General features: G+C 43.5%; 2 long non-coding RNA genes across 2 annotated transcripts; one reads left to right on the forward strand and one right to left on the reverse strand.

Annotated features, from left to right (window-relative positions):
* Positions 1 to 2,813: 2,813 nt before the first annotated feature.
* LOC115532586 (uncharacterized) lies at positions 2,814 to 9,255 on the reverse strand. Its single transcript, XR_003974075.1, has 3 exons — positions 9,118 to 9,255; positions 3,187 to 3,348; positions 2,814 to 3,066 (listed from the first exon to the last, which is right to left on the reverse strand). It is a non-coding gene; the product is annotated as an uncharacterized LOC115532586 (long non-coding RNA).
* Positions 3,342 to 6,619, forward strand: LOC115532585 (uncharacterized). The gene is made up of 3 exons (XR_003974074.1): positions 3,342 to 5,533; positions 5,825 to 5,908; positions 6,097 to 6,619. It is a non-coding gene; the product is annotated as an uncharacterized LOC115532585 (long non-coding RNA).
* Positions 9,256 to 12,999: the final 3,744 nt, after the last annotated feature.

Consider the following 12,999-nt stretch of genomic DNA (forward strand, 5'->3'; position numbering starts at 1 on the left):
CAAAGTTCGGAATCAAAGCCCTACCTGTTAGTGACTTAGGCCCAATCCCATTTCTAGCCCTTACCCCTTCCCCTTACCCCTCCCCCTTACCCCTTCCCCTTACCCCTCCCCCTTCCCCTTACCCCTTCCCCTTGCCCCTCAATACAGAGGGGTAAAACGTTCCCCTAAGAAACGGGACGCCCCTCCATTACGTGGCTTCATCGTCGCTGACTGCGGACAGCTGACTGCTATGTCAACAGAGGCCAAGAGTAGGCATGTTTCAGATCAAGCATACGTTGCGTTGCGTTGCCTCACATAACATAATGAATTAGTGGATAAAAACGTCAGAAATGCTGGCGTTAACTTCCCTATGTGATGTGACGCGTCACATGGCTTTAAAAACTCGCAGGATCTCCATTGCAACTCCGTCCGTCTGCTTTTCTGTGCATATGCTCTTTCAAATAAATGCAGACATAAGACACTCCCCTCAACGTATCAAAACATTGCCATAGTTGGTTGGAATGAAATCTAGCCAAGCTCCTTCAATCGATAGTGTACACACACATCGCTTGGAGGAGCTATGCAAAATAAGACGTGTCTTGTCGTGAATAATTTGTTGATAGGCTACAAAAATCCACGTCTTACATGCACAAACACATTATGGTCACTGGAATGTGATTTGATCTTCATTCTAACTGACCACTATATCAAAGCACAACAGTACAAGAACATATTGCATTTGGTTTCTTTATTAAAAGTAGACAATAACCGATGGAAACATGCAAAATGTGCCGGTGGAAGAGCATGAAGATCCTAAATAATGTTAAAACGTTAATTCGTATGAGGTACGATCAGTGGGTGTTCAGAAGGAAAAACACATAAAACATCCAATTACGTAACAGAACATTACACTACCTTGATATAGGGTATGTCTACAGTTGAGTTCCACGCGCACAGACCCCTCTCAAAGGTGGCAATTGAGTCGCATTAATTATTAATTCATGATGCCGTCCTCACCGGTTATAATGTCCGTTGCCTTGGGGAAGGCAACCGACATTATAACTAATCAAATGATGGTACGTATAACTCTTCTTTATTTTTTCATTGTATGAAATATCAGTTAGCCAGCCGGCTCAGCTGGAAATGTAGGCTAGCTTTCGTATGTGTTTGTATACGATCTGTTTTTTAACCATGTATGTGTTCATTTATTTTTGTCAGTGCCGGGTGAGTTAGGAAATGTTATCATCAAGTGGTTTTAAATAGTGATGTAATGGTTTGCGTCGAGGCATCGGGGCGTGCGTCAAGTTGGTGTCGGCTCCTCCCCAGCGAAGCTCCGTATCGAGTAGGATTCATAGGCGAAATTACGTTGTGCTGTCCCGCGATCTGAAAATCTTAGCCAACTGATTTATGAATTCTCAAATGATTTTATCGAACCACTTTGGTGGTTCATCTGGCTGAGAGGCTTTGACATTTCATGAGGCATCATCTCGACCCCAGTTTGATCATCAGTCTTTTTGTTTCTCCAGGCGGATCGTCCACCTATGTATTGCAGGGTGGATGCGGCTGTGCCCATCCTGCGGATATGGCGCGATGAGGGGGCTGAACTGTGGCAAGATTTTCGCCTGTCCAGACGTGCCATGAACAGCCTGCAGAGGCTCCTCCCCAAGATCATGGTTGGGGGAATCAATTTGAAATCCTGATCTACACACATTGGCTTGCCCATGGATTGTCATACCGGGTGGTATCCAGGGTGTTCAGTGTACCGAAGGCAACTGTGCACAGAGTTATACACCGGGTGGCACAAAGTATCTGGAACAATTTGAACAGGGTGATCTCCTTCCCACAGGCCTATGAGGAGCTGAAAGTAGTAGGGCAAGGGTTTGCTGATCTATCAGGGACCCCTGCTTTTGCAAATGTTGTCGGGGCGATCGATGGAACCCATATTCGGATCAAGCCACCACAACTACATCGATTAGACTATCTAAATTACAAGAACTTTTATTCAATTAACATGCAGGCCATATGCGATGGAAAGGGGACATTTTTGGACATTTTTGTGGGCTACCCAGGGTCTGTCCATGACAAAAGGGTAATGAAAAACAGTTATTTTTATTTGACTGCCAGGTATCCACCGCCGGGTTACATGCTTTTAGGTGATGGTGGGTACCCCTGCCTCCAGACGCCCGTATGTCTGTTGACTCCCTATAAAGAGCCGTTGATTGGGCGGGTGCAGCAGCGCTTTAATTACCGCCAATCCAAGGCGCGTTGTGTGATAGAGCGGGCCTTCGGGATGATGAAGACAAGGTGGAGGTCAACCCTTTTCTGGGCGCTAGAAGTCAAGCCTACCTTTGCCCCACAGGTCATTGCTTCCTGTGCCTCCTTGCACAATGTTTGCTTAAATAATGGAGACACACTGGATCCTGATGAAGACATTGCCAGGGATGACCTTGACCCCCATCCCCCTCAAGAACAAATTGGACTCAATGAAACACCAGGATTTGTTATCCGAGACTCACTGGCTGCCCAAGTTTCATATGAAGTTTAAATGTTATTACGCTTACTAATCACTTGTAAATAGTTTTTCTACAGTTACCTGTTGGTATTTATGTTCCCTTACAAGTTTATCCTGATGATTATGTTCATACTTTGTTATTTATTTGTTGATTGATAGTTAGAAAAAAAATGTTTTAAAACTATCTGCTTCTTGTAGCATTTATCACACATAGAAAAAACTTTTGTAAACAAGAATATTTAATTGTTCAACAAGTAACATTACAATTAGAAATATATATAACAATAATAAATAGGAATAATAAATAGCATAAATTAATAAATAGCAAGAATAAAAAACATAGGAACAACAGTAATCAATAATTATAATTTGTTTATCATCCTCTCAAAGAGATCCAGAAAGCGATCCGTCTTGGCCTCACTGTCTTCATGGCGCCTCTGCTCCTGAAGGGCCTCCTCAGCCAGGAGTTCTGCCACTGTTTTGGACCTCCTTCGTGGTGGTATGATGGATGTGGTAGGGTGTAGTGGGGTGCTGGCTGCTGTCGGGGGTGCTTGGGTGTAGGGCTCCACCATCTCCTAAAGAAACAATGCAAGTCAGTTGTTAGAAGTCATTCTCTTTAGAAATGTTCAGCTAATATCTCATGAAACATGTTTGAATAGCAGTTAGTGAAATTCATGAAACCACATCACCCTCACCATGAGGATAACCATGGGGTCTTGAATAGATGACACAAGGACTGGTGGGTCAATTGCTGGCCGGGCACCAAGAACCTCGTGCATCAAGTCAAAATACTGCCACGTCGCCACAGTCACCTCTCCACTTTCAGCCCCCGACCCAGTTTTGGGAGTCCTCAAATCCTGAAAAAACAAACACACACACACACACACACACACACACACACACACACACACACACACACACACACACACACACACACACACACACACACACACACACACACACACAGCAAATACTCAATTACAACAAAAACAATGGTCTCGTTTGGTTGATACATTCATTAGGCAATTGGTAATTGCTTATTTCAAACTAGACACATACCATGCACTTCTTTTTAAGGTTCTCCCACTTCTTAGAAGCCTGTTGCCTGGTCACTTTCCCCTCCATCCCCATTACTTTCAGATAAAGCCTACATCACAGCCAACGTACAGTATAACGACACAGACATTCAGTGGGCTATTGAGCTCAACACAGAAATACCAAAGAAGAAAACAGACGCAAGAATGAAAAGATTGAACAACGTAAGACTCACTCCCACTGTTTTCTGGCGATCATTTTTGATTTTAGGAACTCATTTTCCCTGGTCGCTCTGAAATTAATGAGCCGTCTGGTCTGGTGTCCCTGAGGTAAAAGTTGAAAGGAAATCTTCAGTTTGACAGGCGAGTGACGTAGCCTAGGTGGCAGCTTTACCGATATCAAAGCAGTGCGCCGGTATAATCAACCAAGGAATAGTAGTAGTAAGCAAATCCACTGCACACAAATTTTACTTGAAACCTTAACATGTCATGTCAAGGGTTATCGGATATCTATCTCAACAAATAGCGATAGCGGAACACATTAGCATCGGCTTCTATAGTGATTCAAAACAAACTTGACTGAATCAAAACAAAATAGCGGCCTAAATTGGTTGGGCGCTAACCTGGTAATTTCTCTGCGTGAGAAATACGAAGTGTGGCGTGTGAGCTTGTGCTTGGGTTGAATTGCGTGTGTCTCACGCATGCGTGTGACTTGAGAGCCCTGAAAGAGCAATTGTTTTGGCTCACCCATCGATGTAAAATTACTGGGTACCCAGTAGCCTACCCGTGATACTAAGCTGCACGATTAAGCCGTTTTTCGAAGAGAAAAGCTGCAATTTAAACATGTTTAAGCATCCATAATTATAACCACGTCAATAACGTTTGTAATAAACCAAACCGTTAGTAAATCCGTCAAGATTTCAGCGAGATAAGAGTATTAGCGTTTGTGCAGATAACTGATTTACCTCAGCTACCACAGATTCCACCAGAAAGCTTTACTGTGGTAAGATGGCCGCCTATGCAAGGCCGTTCCAAGGAATTTGGGGGCCCCAAGCAAAATGGACATGGAGACCCGCCCCCCGCCGCAAAGCCTACAGGAACCACAGCATAGCCATACAGTTTAAGTTCACCCACACTTTATATAAATAACAAATGTTGACAGTGCAAATACTGCTGTTGCATATACTAGTGTGCAGGGGCGCTGCCTGGCGGGGAAAAGTGGTACTGATTCTAAGGGCCCAGCCCAACGCAGCACGGCCCACGGCCCGCGGATGGCAATTAATAATATAATATTAATATTCTTGCCTTTTTTTTTTTTTTAAATGTCTCATTACAAAGAAATGGTAATTGGAAATAAACGTATTAAACTCACAACTGTCGATTTCCATAACGTTTTCGTTAGTTATTTAACATATTGTCATTTGCCCTTCCCCCTGAGCTCTTGCGAAATGGTTCAGCCGCAACGCGCGATGCGTTGAATCGAACAGCATCCGAAATTGGAGATGCTGGCACTGGCAGCAGGTGTACAGAGCGGCTGGGCTGGCTGAGGTCAGGTCTTAACCACATGATGGTGATCTGGTGGTGACAGCTACAGAAATGAAGTCAGGTTGGCAAAAACTGAAGGAAAGACGGGAGAAAGAGGAGAGGGCCAAAAGAGGCAGGCAACTGGTCACTCAATTTTTGGCCAATAAAGAAGGTATGCTCACTCAATGACCTTGCGTTTTCAAACTCTATCAAATGGTAGGCTAACAAGCAGAATTCTTGGATTAGCCTCCAAGAGAGCATGCTAGTTAGCATAGTTTCCTATTTAAAAACTCCACCTTTATTGTCACAGCGAACAAACGGCAAATGTGGACCAACGACCGTGATAAACTAGTCTTTTAATACAAAATATTTTTTTCAAAAGAACCTAACGGGGTGGTGTCTTAAATATGTGCATTTTCAACTTCAGGAGGAGGACAAGATCCGCCCACGGCCACCACGACTGGATCCCATTTCGGAGAAGGAGGTAAGCAACATTAGTTTGATAGGATGTTAGTTGCTTTAGGATGAAAGTTTTGTATGAGGGTGCCTTCTAGGCTAGATCATATTTCAGTATTGCTAATAACGGTCAGTCGTTAGGTTCGAGAAAACAGAATGTTTTTCTTTCTTTTACTGTAACTCTTGTTACTTGTAAGGCCAGTGAGTGTGAGTTAACGAAATGCATCCAAGCATGTATAGGCTAATTGAAACCTGCATTCTTCTAACCTTTTCCTGCATTAACCTATTTACTATCTTGCGTGCATCATCCCTGATGCAGAGGCAGGCCCCTCATCATGCCATGTTCCTCCAAACACCAATGTTGAAGTGCAGAAGGACAGGACAGGGACCAGCAGTGCAGAAGGTGACCATGTCAGAGGACCATGTCACTTTCATATTTATTCACAGGGTTATACTTTTAAAGCTATTAAGAATGTAGTTAATTTGAATGCATATAACTTGCATATTCATTATTGTAACTCATTGCCTGCATGCATCTAAATGTGCCGTGCATTTAACTAAATCCCATCTTAAACCACATCCCTGATACAGAGCCAGCCCCCACATCAGGCCTTGATGTTGCAGCGTCCAGTCCAGACACCAGTGCTGAAGTGCAGGAGGACTTTTTATTCATGAACAGTGTTGAAGCTGAAGTGTAAATATTTGTGTTGATGTCAAGCAATTGTAATGTTAATTCAGTTCCTATAAGAGTCTATCTTTTTAATGTATCTTTTTTGTGTACTATTTATGGATATTTGAAATTTTACTTGCATAATAAATTTGTGTTTAAAGTAAGCAGAAACCTTGGATTTTTTTGCAGTGCATCATGTCTTCTGAAAAGACTATTGCAGTTATACAAGGTATGAAATTGTGAGTACTCTTATGGTTTCTTGGGGCTCTGGCTGTGAAGCATCCACAGGCTTATGCTGCCATCTCAATTACAAAGCAAGGTCACTAACTACATGAATGGGCAACCAATAATCAAACTGACAATTGTAGTACAGTTTCAAGCTGCTTACAGACAATTTTAGCATAACAATCAAATTTCTGTCTTTGTGAATCTGTACACACAGCTTTATTTTCAACACAAAATTCCATTGGATTTCCATAGGTATTTGTGTTGTGTGGAAAACAGTGTGTTTGGATTTGCTGAAAAGTTGATGTGTTGAAACCAAACTGGGTCAAGTCCAATTTTAGCATGAGAGAAGGACATTGTTGTAAAATTGTGTTTAAGCAGCTATTGGACAATATGTATAAGACTGCTACCTAAAAGACAGTAGGCTATAAATACTTAGTTTATTACTTGGTGTACTATTTATGGATATTTGAAATTTTACTTGCATAATAAATTTGTGTTTAAAGTAAGCAGAAACCTTGGATTTTTTTGCAGTGCATCATGTCTTCTGAAAAGACTATTGCAGTTATACAAGGTATGAAATTGTGAGTACTCTTATGGTTTCTTGGGGCTCTGGCTGTGAAGCATCCACAGGCTTATGCTGCCATCTCAATTACAAAGCAAGGTCACTAACTACATGAATGGGCAACCAATAATCAAACTGACAATTGTAGTACAGTTTCAAGCTGCTTACAGACAATTTTAGCATAACAATCAAATTTCTGTCTTTGTGAATCTGTACACACAGCTTTATTTTCAACACAAAATTCCATTGGATTTCCATAGGTATTTGTGTTGTGTGGAAAACAGTGTGTTTGGATTTGCTGAAAAGTTGATGTGTTGAAACCAAACTGGGTCAAGTCCAATTTTAGCATGAGAGAAGGACATTGTTGTAAAATTGTGTTTAAGCAGCTATTGGACAATATGTATAAGACTGCTGCCTAAAAGACAGTAGGCTATAAATACTTAGTTTATTACTTGAATTACATGATGTCACGAACTGAATGAAATACGTTTAATAAGTAAGTTCATACCCTTATTTGAAGTCACACAAACCCATACTCCATGAAGGGGCAACGAAAAGTCTAACTGAAGTGCTATTGTGATGCTGGGCCATGTTTACCAAAACAGTTGATAGATGTTGGGGGGAAATTAGAATCTTTCATAGGGCCCAAAATTCCTGGCAGCGCCCCTGCTAGTGTGCAATAGATTTGAACATTTGAACATTTGCAGAAAAGAACACCACCGTACCATGAAATCCAATATCCATAAAAAAAAGTGCACAATAACTAAATCCAACATACTTACAACCTATAAGAGAGTGCATGTTGTGTAGTAATTCAACAATCCAACATAAATACAAGTACACAGCACACATAAGATTAACCTATTAGGCCATCATGTGCAAATTATCTAAAACTGATGTTTGTGAGCATTGGCTTCAGCAAAGGCAACCACAATGTCCTCCATGTCCAAAGACCGGCGAACATCACGCTCCATTGACGTAAGTGCCAGTCCTGTGAGTCTTTCTTGGCCCATGGTAGACCTCATGTAATTCTTTATCAGCTTCAAAGCTGAAAAGCTCCTCTCACCAGAGGCAACTGACACAGGGAGAGTCAGGAGTAGATGCAAAGCAGTGCTTAAATTACTGTACAAATCCAGTGGCTTCCCACTGTATATGTAATTAAGCATGTCAAATGCTTCTTCTTTTAACATGGATAGTAAATAATTCAGGATGTCTGCATTGCCTGGGGAGAGTTTAGAGTCTACACTCTCCCAAGGCAACGCGGACATCCTCATCTTCTTCTTTTTTTCATCAAGTATGGTAACGAAATACAGTTTCTGTCGTGTCTTATTAGGCATTTTGTAAATCCATTGATTTCGGTTGGAAGACTCATTGCTCATTGCAAGGGGGATTGGTTGTAGTCTTTTTGCTCGGTTCTAGCCCTACTGTTGATACGGAGAACCGAGCGAGAAGACTACAACCAAACATAAACATGTCCGGTTCCGGTTTCCGTTTCAATGGGATTTACGGAACGCCAAATAAAACACAACAGAAACTGCATTTCGCTACGGTACTTGATGATGTTGTTAATACCGGAATTGTCCTCTAAACATGCGCTGATCACATGAACGCACGACTTTCTTTTTATCAGCCGATCCGCGGATCACTTGCGTCCCGTACCGTGAGGGTTGACGGATAACGGGTAACCTATGAACCTTTGCACCACTAGCTGGCGTGCATGAATACAACTAGACATGAATATTCCAGTCTACTCTGCTTTGATTGACGGAATTTATCGTGTGGTTTTCCTAACCCCCATTTGGTAAATAGATAATCACGGTGGAATAGTTAGTATAGCAGAGATGCTAAGCCACTTTCATCTAAACCTATTACAAATCTATAGCAATGTCATGCCATTTAATACGATAAACAGTGATTCTGGAAGAGATCTGCTTCTTCCTTCTAACGTAAATAAACGTATTAAAGTAAGTATGTAACCATATTCCATCCGTTCGAAAAAAAGTTGCACTATTTGAACTGTTTCTTACACGCAGCATTGGCCGTCAGGCAGGTAGCTATGCTAACATAATTCTTTTTTTTCTAGCCTTCCTGCTGCGAAATTACACCATTTGTACAAGTAGAGCAATTTTATCCGGTGTAATTTATCACTTACCACTATCTTGTTTTTTCTTATCCTCCTCTTCCTTTCTCTTCTTTCTTTTATGGCTTCCTGATTCATAATTCCGCTTCATGACTGCCGAGGTTTTGTATTTTGCAGGCAGCAGAGATCACAAACCTGGCTGGCTGGCTGCTGTCAGCGACTGAGAGGGGCCCCCTCGAGGGGGATCAATAACAGTGTCATTGCACTTTACTGCATTGACTATCAAAGGGGCGCTCACACAGTTTGTCGTTGCATTTTATTCATAACTAGTAATGGTCTTGGGGCCCCAGGCCAGCTCGGGGGCCCCTCGAGGGGGATCCCGATAACAATGTGTCATTGCACTTTACTGCATTGACTATCAAAGGGGCGCTCACACAGTTTGTCGCTGCATTTTATTCATAACCAGTCGTTGTCGTGGGGCCCCAGGCCAGCTCTGGGCCCCAAGCAACTGCTTGGTTTGCTTGCCTTCTCGCGACGGGCCTGCGCCTATGGTGACGTTCTAGACGCCGCCGAAGGCATCTAGTGTTCTATCTATGAAAGGTAGCCTCAGCCTAGTACTAGAACTATGGCGTCAACGAGGTGGCAAGAACCACAAATTATGATGGCCCACAGCCGTATAATTTCAAACCTGTCAGACGTGAGAGGGCGAATGAGGAATTGTCGACAACTGATGGCGGTCAAAGCCAAATAAATGCATGGTCAGAGGAGAATGAGTGGATGATTTAGTAACGCAGCAACCTAGCGCTGGAGCTAGTCAATGAACAGCAGTGCATACAATAACGACACTTTTATTTATTTTTACTGTGAGTGAATAGCCCCGAGTGAAACGTCAACGTTTTCTTTATATCTAGTGACAGCGATTATGTCGTTCAGATAAGTACCGGTAAACTTAGTCAGAAGATCTAGAAATAGAAGATAATGCTAGCTATGGGTTAACCTAGCCTATCGGACACGCAATCAGTGCACTTGCAAATAAGTGCCTGCAAGTATAACCGATCGTGGTGTGACATTATTTAACCATCAATCTACAGCAAATACGACCAGACAGATAGTACATTGAACACATACACAAAGCACATCGTCCAACCCGGCGGATGCTGACAGACAGCCCACAACAAGCCAAACATCAACGCGGCGGGTGTGCTCTCTCACTCTCGCACGCCCGTGCACGCCCATACACAATCACTCCAACTTATCCAACTCCAAGGCTAGGCTGCTTCACTAAGACCACAACTCACCAAAAGGCTGTTACATATTTTAAGAATCTAAGCTTCCCTCACTTGTCCACTAGGAAGTAGGACCAAACATATAAGCTGCGTTACCCTCACATAGCCACAAGGGGAGCATGACGTTATTGAAGGCTGCTCCCTCTTCACCTTTAATTAAGTGAAGAAGCCGAAGCCATAACGTCACCCCGGACACGCCCAATAGGCCACGCCCACTGCATAGGCCACACCCACTTGACGTCCTGTACGGAGGACGTCGAGTGAACAGGCGAGAGTTCAATAGGTAGACGGCGCAGAGAGCCCCCGGGCCTAAGCCCGGGGGCTTGAAGTAGATCACGGTATTTTCCTCTCACTCGTGTTAGATACAATTCCTTCCGTAGTCTCCATTTACCATACCGAAACATGCCGACTTTATAACAAATAAAGTGAATTAAAGTAAAGCAACCCGGGATTGAACAACTTTCTTCGAGAATATGCAACAATTTGGTGACCCGCGACGTTTGGAAGAAAGTCCCGAGAATCCCGGCGGGCGCGACACTAAAACAACTTCAACAGGCCACACACGTCTGAGGTAAGTATAACTCATTGTTTTAAAGATTAAATCTGAAATAGGATTGGTTATAAGAACATTTAGGTGTAAGTTTGTTTTAGCCACCGTCCGGTCGTGCTGCTCCAGAGGCCTAGACCTCGACTTAACAAGACATTTTACATTCAAGTCTGTTGGTATTTTGTTATTAAAGACGATGAATTATTAAGGTAAAAGACCCCCTGACCCCCTACACACGTGAAGTCCCCACCGCCCCCCCTCCAGGCCCCCTACACACGAGTACCCCCCCCCCCCCCCCTCTCCCCATCGTTTTGTTTACCTGGGCGCTCCTGGCTGTTTGATAAGGCAATGGTAGCCTGCACAAAGGGACCCCTGGTGTGTTATGTCTGTCTGTCTGTCTCTGTGTCTGTCTGTACCACGTGGTAGACGTATTACCTGTGGTTTTTGTGTTATATGATGAATGTCTCGAAGTTAAGCCGAGACCATCATAAGGTAAATGGTGAATGTCTCGAAGTTAAGCCGAGACCATCATAAGGTAAATGGTGAATGTCTCGAAGTTAAGCCGAGACCATCATAAGGTAAATGGTGAAAGCGCCGAAGTTAAGCCGGGCCACTATAAGGTTTATTTATTACCGGCCACAAACTTCCAAACTCTTTACGGTGGGGGGAGGAAAGGTCAGGTTTTTAACGTTAATCTAGCTTAGTTGCATATTAAAACGGAGGCTTGGCCGTCGTTTGCCAAGGAGTTCGAATTGGATTGATTCCTCCCGGTTCATTTAAAATCTAATGTGCAATTTTGATTAGTATACAACGCAGCCGTAGAGTGTAACCACGTGGTGTAAAGAGACGGCGCGTCTTCGTGACGTGGGTTTCCTTTGTCCAGACGTCCGCCATCTTGGGTCTTGCAGAGACCAAGAGCAGCGGGGAGCCCAACTACAGTGTTACATTCTCTCTCTCTCTCGCTCTCTCTCGCTCTCTCCATCCCTCGCTCCCTCTTCCTCGCTCTTCCTCTCTCCCTCTTCCTCTATCTCGCTCTCTCCCTCTTCCTCTCTCTCGCTCTCTCTCTCTCTTCTGCAAATAGGTAGGGACTGCAATGGTAAATCTTTTGTTAAGAATGCATGATCTCTGACCTGGACAATAGCAGATCTCTCGCTCTCTCTCTCTTCTCCCCCCCCCCCCCCCTCTCTCTCCCTCTTCTCCCCCCCCCCCACCCTCTCTCTCTCTCCCTCTCTCCTCCCCCCTCTCTCTCTCTCTCTTCTTCCCCCCCCCCCCCTTCTCTCTCCCTCTCCACCCCCCCCCCTTCTCTCCCTCTCCACCCCCCCCCCTTCTCTCTAGAAGATCCTATCGTGAAACCCCCCCACTCCCTTTGTCCCAGTCTTCACAGGTCCAGTAGTCAGACCCCCCCCCCCCCCCCCCATCCTTTTGTCCACAGGTCCAGTCGTCGGATCCCCCCCTCCTCACCCTTTGTCCCTGCAAACATTCTCTTCCCCTACCCTTCCTTATTCATATTGCTTATATTAAAGGTCAATGTAAAAAAAAAACATAAAAATATTCATTTTTTATGTACCCCAATTAATTTCTTTGTTGTCTCTGTATTATTCAGTTATTAGTTGTTATTTCATGAGATGTGTGGCTAATTTAATTCCTTCACAGCACAGAATTATCCACAGGTGACCCCCTAGACCATTTTCACAGACCACCTGCAATACCACCGCTGACCACTGGTTGAAAAACCCCTGCTTTAGAGCATTGTTGCTAGGCAACATGGAAGGCCACAGTACTAGAGAGCACTTCAACCGACATATTCTAACAGGTAAAAAGATTATTAACGTTATGGATTGTACATATTTATAATTCGAAATTCGTCTCAGCCTTTATACCACAGATACTCTAGGGTCTATAGCATATAACCGTGTTGTCTGATTACAGATTGATTCATTTTTCACAATTTAACAGATCTCGTTTTGAAGAATAATCACTGCGCCATTCGTTTCAATGGGAATCGGGATGGTCTATACTTTCAACATAAAGTGTATTTATATTTTTTAATTCGTCCCAGCCTTTACACCACAGACACTATAGGGTCTATAGCAGTCATACTCAAGTAGCGGCCCGCGGGCC

This window comes from Gadus morhua, chromosome 19 (assembly GCF_902167405.1).
Source record: "Gadus morhua chromosome 19, gadMor3.0, whole genome shotgun sequence".
NCBI lineage: Eukaryota > Metazoa > Chordata > Actinopteri > Gadiformes > Gadidae > Gadus > Gadus morhua.